We start from the raw sequence: 6,728 nt of genomic DNA on the forward strand, positions 1-6,728 counted from the left end.
ATTGACATGAATTTTCAGTTTATTAGATTGATTTAATATTTATTGGAAGCACTGGTAAAAATGTCCTTAAGAGATGATGCAGTTTATACAGTGTCTAATAAATGAGACTGCCAAAAGGAAAGCTATTGAAAAGCAAATAATACTTGAAGTGGACGTCTTGAGCATTGAAAACATTAACACTTTGACTGCCACAAAGCTGCTGGTGGACACAGCAGAGCTTCACACATGAGTCTGTGTTCCCGCCGATGGCTACAAGGTCCACTCTGTTTAGGAAAGTACATCTTCGGATGGAATGTTTGTAATACACACAGTTACGTGTGACTTGTTGAGAAAACATATACTGTAGACAAATGTGGTCTGTAAATATGATCTTGGGCAGAGAGGTATTATCAGCTTAGTCAGAGTCACAGTTGTGACTTCTTACAGTTGTACTTTCTGCATATTTATTGCAGTACATTGCCTTCACCGTTATCAACACAATCATTGTCATCAGTGTTGCCACACTCTGTTGTATACAAGTGTCTGTCTTTTTCTTTAGAAAACTCTGATAATGCATGACCACTGACATTAAAATCCGATTCTTCCAACTTCTTCAATAATTCTTAATCTTTGAAACCATTTGTTTATTGACATTTACAGTGTTGTGCTGTTCAGCTGGATGATGATACAGGATCTGTTTGAGCTAAAACCATTTATGCTCTTATTATATGATAAAGCAAGTGTCATTGTTTGTACCAAAATATAAATTGGCATGCAGATTTATAATGGATGTAGAGCAACATTGAAATTTTGTAGGCATTTGTAATAAAAATTATGTTGCAAAAAAAAAAAGTTGAACAAGGTATTTTACCTGATTTCCTATATATCGTTGTCAATCAGGAAATTTATATTAATTTTCGATACTGTGCTAAACAAAGTGGAACGTGTTGCTGCTGGCAGATATGGCATCATGCATAAGGCTCTGCTGTGTCCACTGATGGTCTTGTGGCGTTACTTATAATGTTTTCCTGGTGATATTGTTGCTGAGAGAATAAAGATGAGCCCAGTATCTTCTGAATTATCTTCGAAATTTTCCTGAGAAGGGTTTGTTACTTTTTGCACCAGAACAGACAAACAACTCTGTCTGTGTGTGTGTGTGTGTGTGTGAGAGAGAGAGAGAGAGAGAGAGAGAGAGAGAGAGAGAGAATATAGAATATTAATGAATTTCAGACTTAATTCCTTGAGGCCCTGTCTTTAAGCCTAGTCAAGAGTTAATATTGCAACATATTATGATTGTTAATATTGCAATATTTTATGTTTGTTATGTTGACTGCAGTTTACAATATTAAGGTAACTGTTGAACAATAATTAACTCACATTGATTTATGAAAAGTGATAATTTTAGTCTTTGTAGTAACTTGTTTACTATTGACTATTGTTGTGCATTTTATTGTCAGTTGAGATATGTGGGATTACTTAAAAAGTTAATTTTCTGACAGTTTTATGTCCAATTAATTGTAATTAATACACAGAAAGAAAAATATCAGATTGTAAGAAATTGTTAAAAACAGATCTGGGAATGGTTTTTTTTCTCCAAAAAGAAGTAGTGAATGTCTATATAAAACACCAAACTGTGAATAAGTTTACTGTATGAGAAAAAGAAACAAGCTAAAAATTACAATTCTGAAAACAGGAGGGTTTATCTGGTGAAAATGTTAAAGATCTCTATTTACATTATGGCGAGAGATATAACTTGTGAATGTGTAATAGTTATTTTACACAAATTAGCTTCAGAACTTGAAGAGATGTAAATTGCACATAGAGTACAGGTCAGTGATTTAAAAGAAAGATTAATGAATTAATTAGTTCCATTTATGAAAATAATTTATAAATGTACATGGGGGGGGGGGGGGGTATATAGTAGACAAGAAGCTGACCCCCCGCCACACACACACACACACACACACACACACACACACACACACACACACACACACACACCACTTTGTAATTTTGTTGGTGGGTGAGCACAGCTGCAGTACAAGGAGGATCTAAATGTTCCAATAAATCTTTTTTCCCCTAGTATTGATAAATAAAATTTTTCAGCAAAGATTACCATTTAGTAGAATATACTCTGAGGTTGTCAGAGTTGAAAGCGTAAACACAAAAGTTGAATTGGTGTAAGTGAAGAGCCTATGCAACACGTTGCTGCTACAGTTTTATTGCTGTGTTTATGAAATTGACTAAGAGACTAAAGTTAAATTGAGGATGTATAAAATAAATTGATAACTACAAGAAGTGCACAAGATTGTGCCACGAAATCAGACTAGCATGACTTAGTGGGGAGGACATTGAATAGTTATTGTAAAATGACACAGTACTTCCTGAAAAAGTTGTCTTTTGCTCTGTTTAAATTTGGTGCATTACGCACTATTATATAAGACAAAGAATTCTGAAATAGTATTTCTCTCTGTTCCTCCCCTTCTGTTAGTCATATAATCATATAATTAGACTTAGCAAATGAAAATATTGAATTTATATAAAGTAGGAAGGTGGTTCATTTCATTCTATCCATTGGCTAATTGTTATGAAAGGCTTTTACCACAATCATTTAATTTGTCTGATTGCATAAATAATGAACAACAGAAGGAAATCAGTGTCTGTATACAGCTATAATTCATTTAACAATGAACCAAGAGTGATAAATGAAGCATCATCTGTTACATATGGCTTCTTGTGATGTTTCATCATCCTGTTAATATCCAACAGTACTGTGCTAATTACTTTCTCTATTCAGTTTTTTCTTTCATCTGAATTTGAATTTCATTGTGTGGTAAAATGTGAAGTGCATTACGATTTTTGTAGAAAAATGGTAATTGTTGGTGCACATGTAGCAGTAATGAGATTTCTGGGTTGTCAGCTTTCAAGTCCATTTTCTTCAGAAAATTGACATGTATTGAGTTGTTATTAAGCTCCCATGTTTTCATTCAGGTAGGAATGTGAGGAATGAGTGGGTTAGATATGTAAGAGCTTATTTATGTAAACATGAGAATATTTAGTGTGACAATGTAATTTAATGCATTCAGCATGCAAGTTGGGTGGGGGGGTTACAAGTGTTTTACTGTCATAAATAATATCAACTAAAGTGTCATTTTTAGGGTCCTCTGATATGCGATAAATGCACAGCAATATCAATATTTTTAACTTCTTGACATTTTATCAGAAATAATTCTACACTGTTATAAATGTAAATTAGGGCTGATTAATGCAGACAGGTGTTTTCGTATGATATGCTCGTCTTATGCAGTTCAAATTACATCTAAAATTGACTCAGTAGATGAGTGTGGAGATCTTAAATCTATGTAATACCAGTAGTCATTGTTTTGTGATGTAATGCTCAGTACTGATAAAAGTTGTGTAAGTCAGTAAGCAGAAGAAATGTACCTTAGAAATAAGTGGACCACAGTGAGTCTTACCAATTGGTGAGAGAGAAGCTCTCAATATTTCTTTTTGAATTATTGTACCATTTAATAAACTATGTTCTTCATCAACATTGTGAGTAAAGTTGTCTATTTATGGAAAAATTAATATTTTATATAAACTTTTATTTTTGTTGTTGTTCATATCTGTTGTTGAAATTTTGTAGTGAAATATTGTAATGGCACAGTATGAAATTGCTCTGCCTAAAAGCTAAAAATAATACCTCTTTGTCTGAAAACCCTAGGTAATACATCTCATTGCACACGTGAATCTTTTTGTTCATTTAATTTTACATGTAACAGAATGCAATTCAAATGAAAGAAAGCTAGTCAGATTTGTGTTACTCTGTATACAGTATGTTCAGTTGTTACAATGTAATCATTTATGCAAGTGGTGGTACCTTTCCTTGTACTACAAAACAGTACACACAAATTTTGTTCATCTTAATGTTGATGTGTGTAAGTGTATCAGGTAGTTCTGTTCCTGCCATTTGTCATGCTTTCACTGTGATGACAAAAATCTACCACTAATTTTTGTGGAAAATAATAAATTATTAAATTTCCACAGTTTTGTACTGTTGGAATCATTCTTCTACACATCATCACAATATATCAGGTATGATCTGTATAGTCATTATAAAGCATGGAGTGTGCCCATATTAAACAGATTTCTTTGTGTGCCTTTGTGTTCTAGAGCTCTAAGGTGGAATATGGCAGTTTCATTGTAGATAATAAGAATTTTGTGGATGCATAATAATTATTCCTGGATTATTATTGTGTGGTTAGGATTGTTTGTATGATAAATAACTAATGAGTGAGATGTATTAATCCCATAGAAATTTTTGTAATACAATAATGAAAGACAGTTTACAAACTTAAGATTGTCATTGATGAACCTTGCAATCCCTGTTGTGCATTATTCAAAATTTATTTTTAGAATTGTTTAACAATTATTTATGACTTCTGTCTGTTGGTGAGGCTTTAGTTGGAGGTGTTATGACTACGCATCATTCTGTCTGTTTATAGTCGACAGCAGGCATTTCGTCCAAAAGTGCACCACAGGGTCCTTACATGTAGTAATTATGTTGCTACCTCTCCGCCTCCCCCTCTACACTACCATGGATTTTATTCTATTCAATACTTTACACACTACATGGTATTCTCTAGAGAACTGTTGAATCATAGCAAAGCAGAAAACTGTTGTTCCCTGATACATTGTTTACTTGACAGTATCAACAGTTTCTAAAAAATATATTAAATGAAGTCAGTATCATCTTCAGAATCCAAAAATTTCTAATTGCAGTGTAAACCTTGGCTGAAGTCATTTCCGCAACAGTTTCCATTGACAAATGTATTCTATGGAGCTTTTTTAAAATATTTTTTACTTAATTGGTTTTATTTTGCTCATGATAGTTTGCTGCATTAATATGTGTTGTGGGTTTGTGTTATGTGAGGTAATACCTCAATCTCCCAAATTGTTCATATTTAAGAACTTATGGCAGTGTTATTTTTTGTTCTGTGCCCACCTTGCATCATTCTCATTTTGTTACAGCATTTACAAAAATTTACTGTCTGTGAATGAAAACTAATATTTATAATGTTAAAATTCTATAAGAGAAGGCATCGGTCAACTTACACTGGCAAAGTCTTAACAGCCAAATGTTATAAAATAGAAACCTTTTCAGTGGTAACAGAAAGAAAAGTGATGACAGATCCTGGCTTTACTGATAAATGTCATTTTGCTGTTAAATACTGTGTGTTTCTAGTTATGCTTTTCCCACCTGTCATTTTAAGCCTTTAGTTTTGTTTTGTGTAAAGCTTTTGGTTTGCAAACTCTCATCTGTCTAAGGAAAAACTTGATGGAACCTAAGTTTAATCCTTAGTTGTGCCATATATTGTGCCAATAAGCGAGTCTCATAAATAAAAATAAAAATAAATCAGTTTTCTGTAAAATGTATTAGTAAGTATCACTTTCCACATGAAAGTAATGTTGACATTTAGGAACCCCACATCATAGATTGCAGTCCCACCTCCCCCATTCAAAACATGCAAGCTGTTGCATGTACTTCTAAAAGTAGTGTGATTCCTAGTTACAGAAACCAATTAGCAGAGCACAGATACTCAATCATTACTTAACACCTGTACATCCCATTTTTAGCCACTATTTGGACGCAAATAAAAATGACAGTTCGGTGCATACTTAAGCGAAAAAAAATTACATTTTTCTAGAGACCAACACTGAATCCTTACATACCTTGCTAATAGATTTGAAGGCTGTAGTCAGTGACAATCTGAATGTAGTTGTATGATCCAGTGCTTGCAAAGTGGTGACACCTGGTTTCATTAGTAGAGGCCTTGTATCAACACAGTTTTTAGCAGTAGCCCATGTATTGCTATGGTGAAAATGGCAAACAAATAGTGATCTTAGGTACTTTTTTTGTGTTATCTCTTTCACATGTTTGCTACACTAAATTACAAATATTTATGTAGGATTACTTTGTTTCTCTGAAAAAAATTATTTTGTATTAAATAGACAGTTCCTAATAAGTGTACTGCTGTTGTCATATCATACTGATAGTGCCCAATACAATGAACTGCTCTTGCAGTTCATGCTTATAAATGCAAGTGCCTTTTACAATTCATTAATTTCTTAAATGTGGTGCATACCAATTACAAAATTGTATTTTACTGAGGTATTTGTACCACTTTTGTTTCTGTGACATCTTTTAGAAACATTTGTAGCAGTATATCTCTTCTTCTTTGTAATAAAATGTGCTAATTAAGGAAATCTTTGGTTTTCTGCCAATTTGAAAGCAAAAACTAACACAACATATAGAGAAGAGTTTGTCACCATTCTATGTTGTTGTGTTGTGTTGTGTTGTGTTGAGATATAGCACTTTTAATCAGCCTCCAAGCTTCTTAATGCTGAGCAGACGCACAAAAAAGCTGTTGAATATCTAAAACTTCTTTGCTGTGTGGTCTATATCAAACACCTGAAGCCCTAGAGCTATATCTGCAGTAACATGAAATGGGGGGAAAGGCCCTAAATCCTTAACTGTGAGACAGTGTTTCTTAGTTTGGGAACCCGAGAGTAATGGCAAAGTTACATGATAAAACTTGGACAGGAAATTGGAGCGAGAGACCCAAGGTGCAGCAGATGATATGAATTATAATGTGTATTTTCAATATTTTCTCTTGGCAGTTGTGTATTAGAAATGTTCATTGTTCTATATGCAGCAGATAGCTGTTAGAAAAAATGTATTTGAAGTC

Source organism: Schistocerca cancellata, chromosome 4, assembly GCF_023864275.1.
Source record: "Schistocerca cancellata isolate TAMUIC-IGC-003103 chromosome 4, iqSchCanc2.1, whole genome shotgun sequence".
NCBI lineage: Eukaryota > Metazoa > Arthropoda > Insecta > Orthoptera > Acrididae > Schistocerca > Schistocerca cancellata.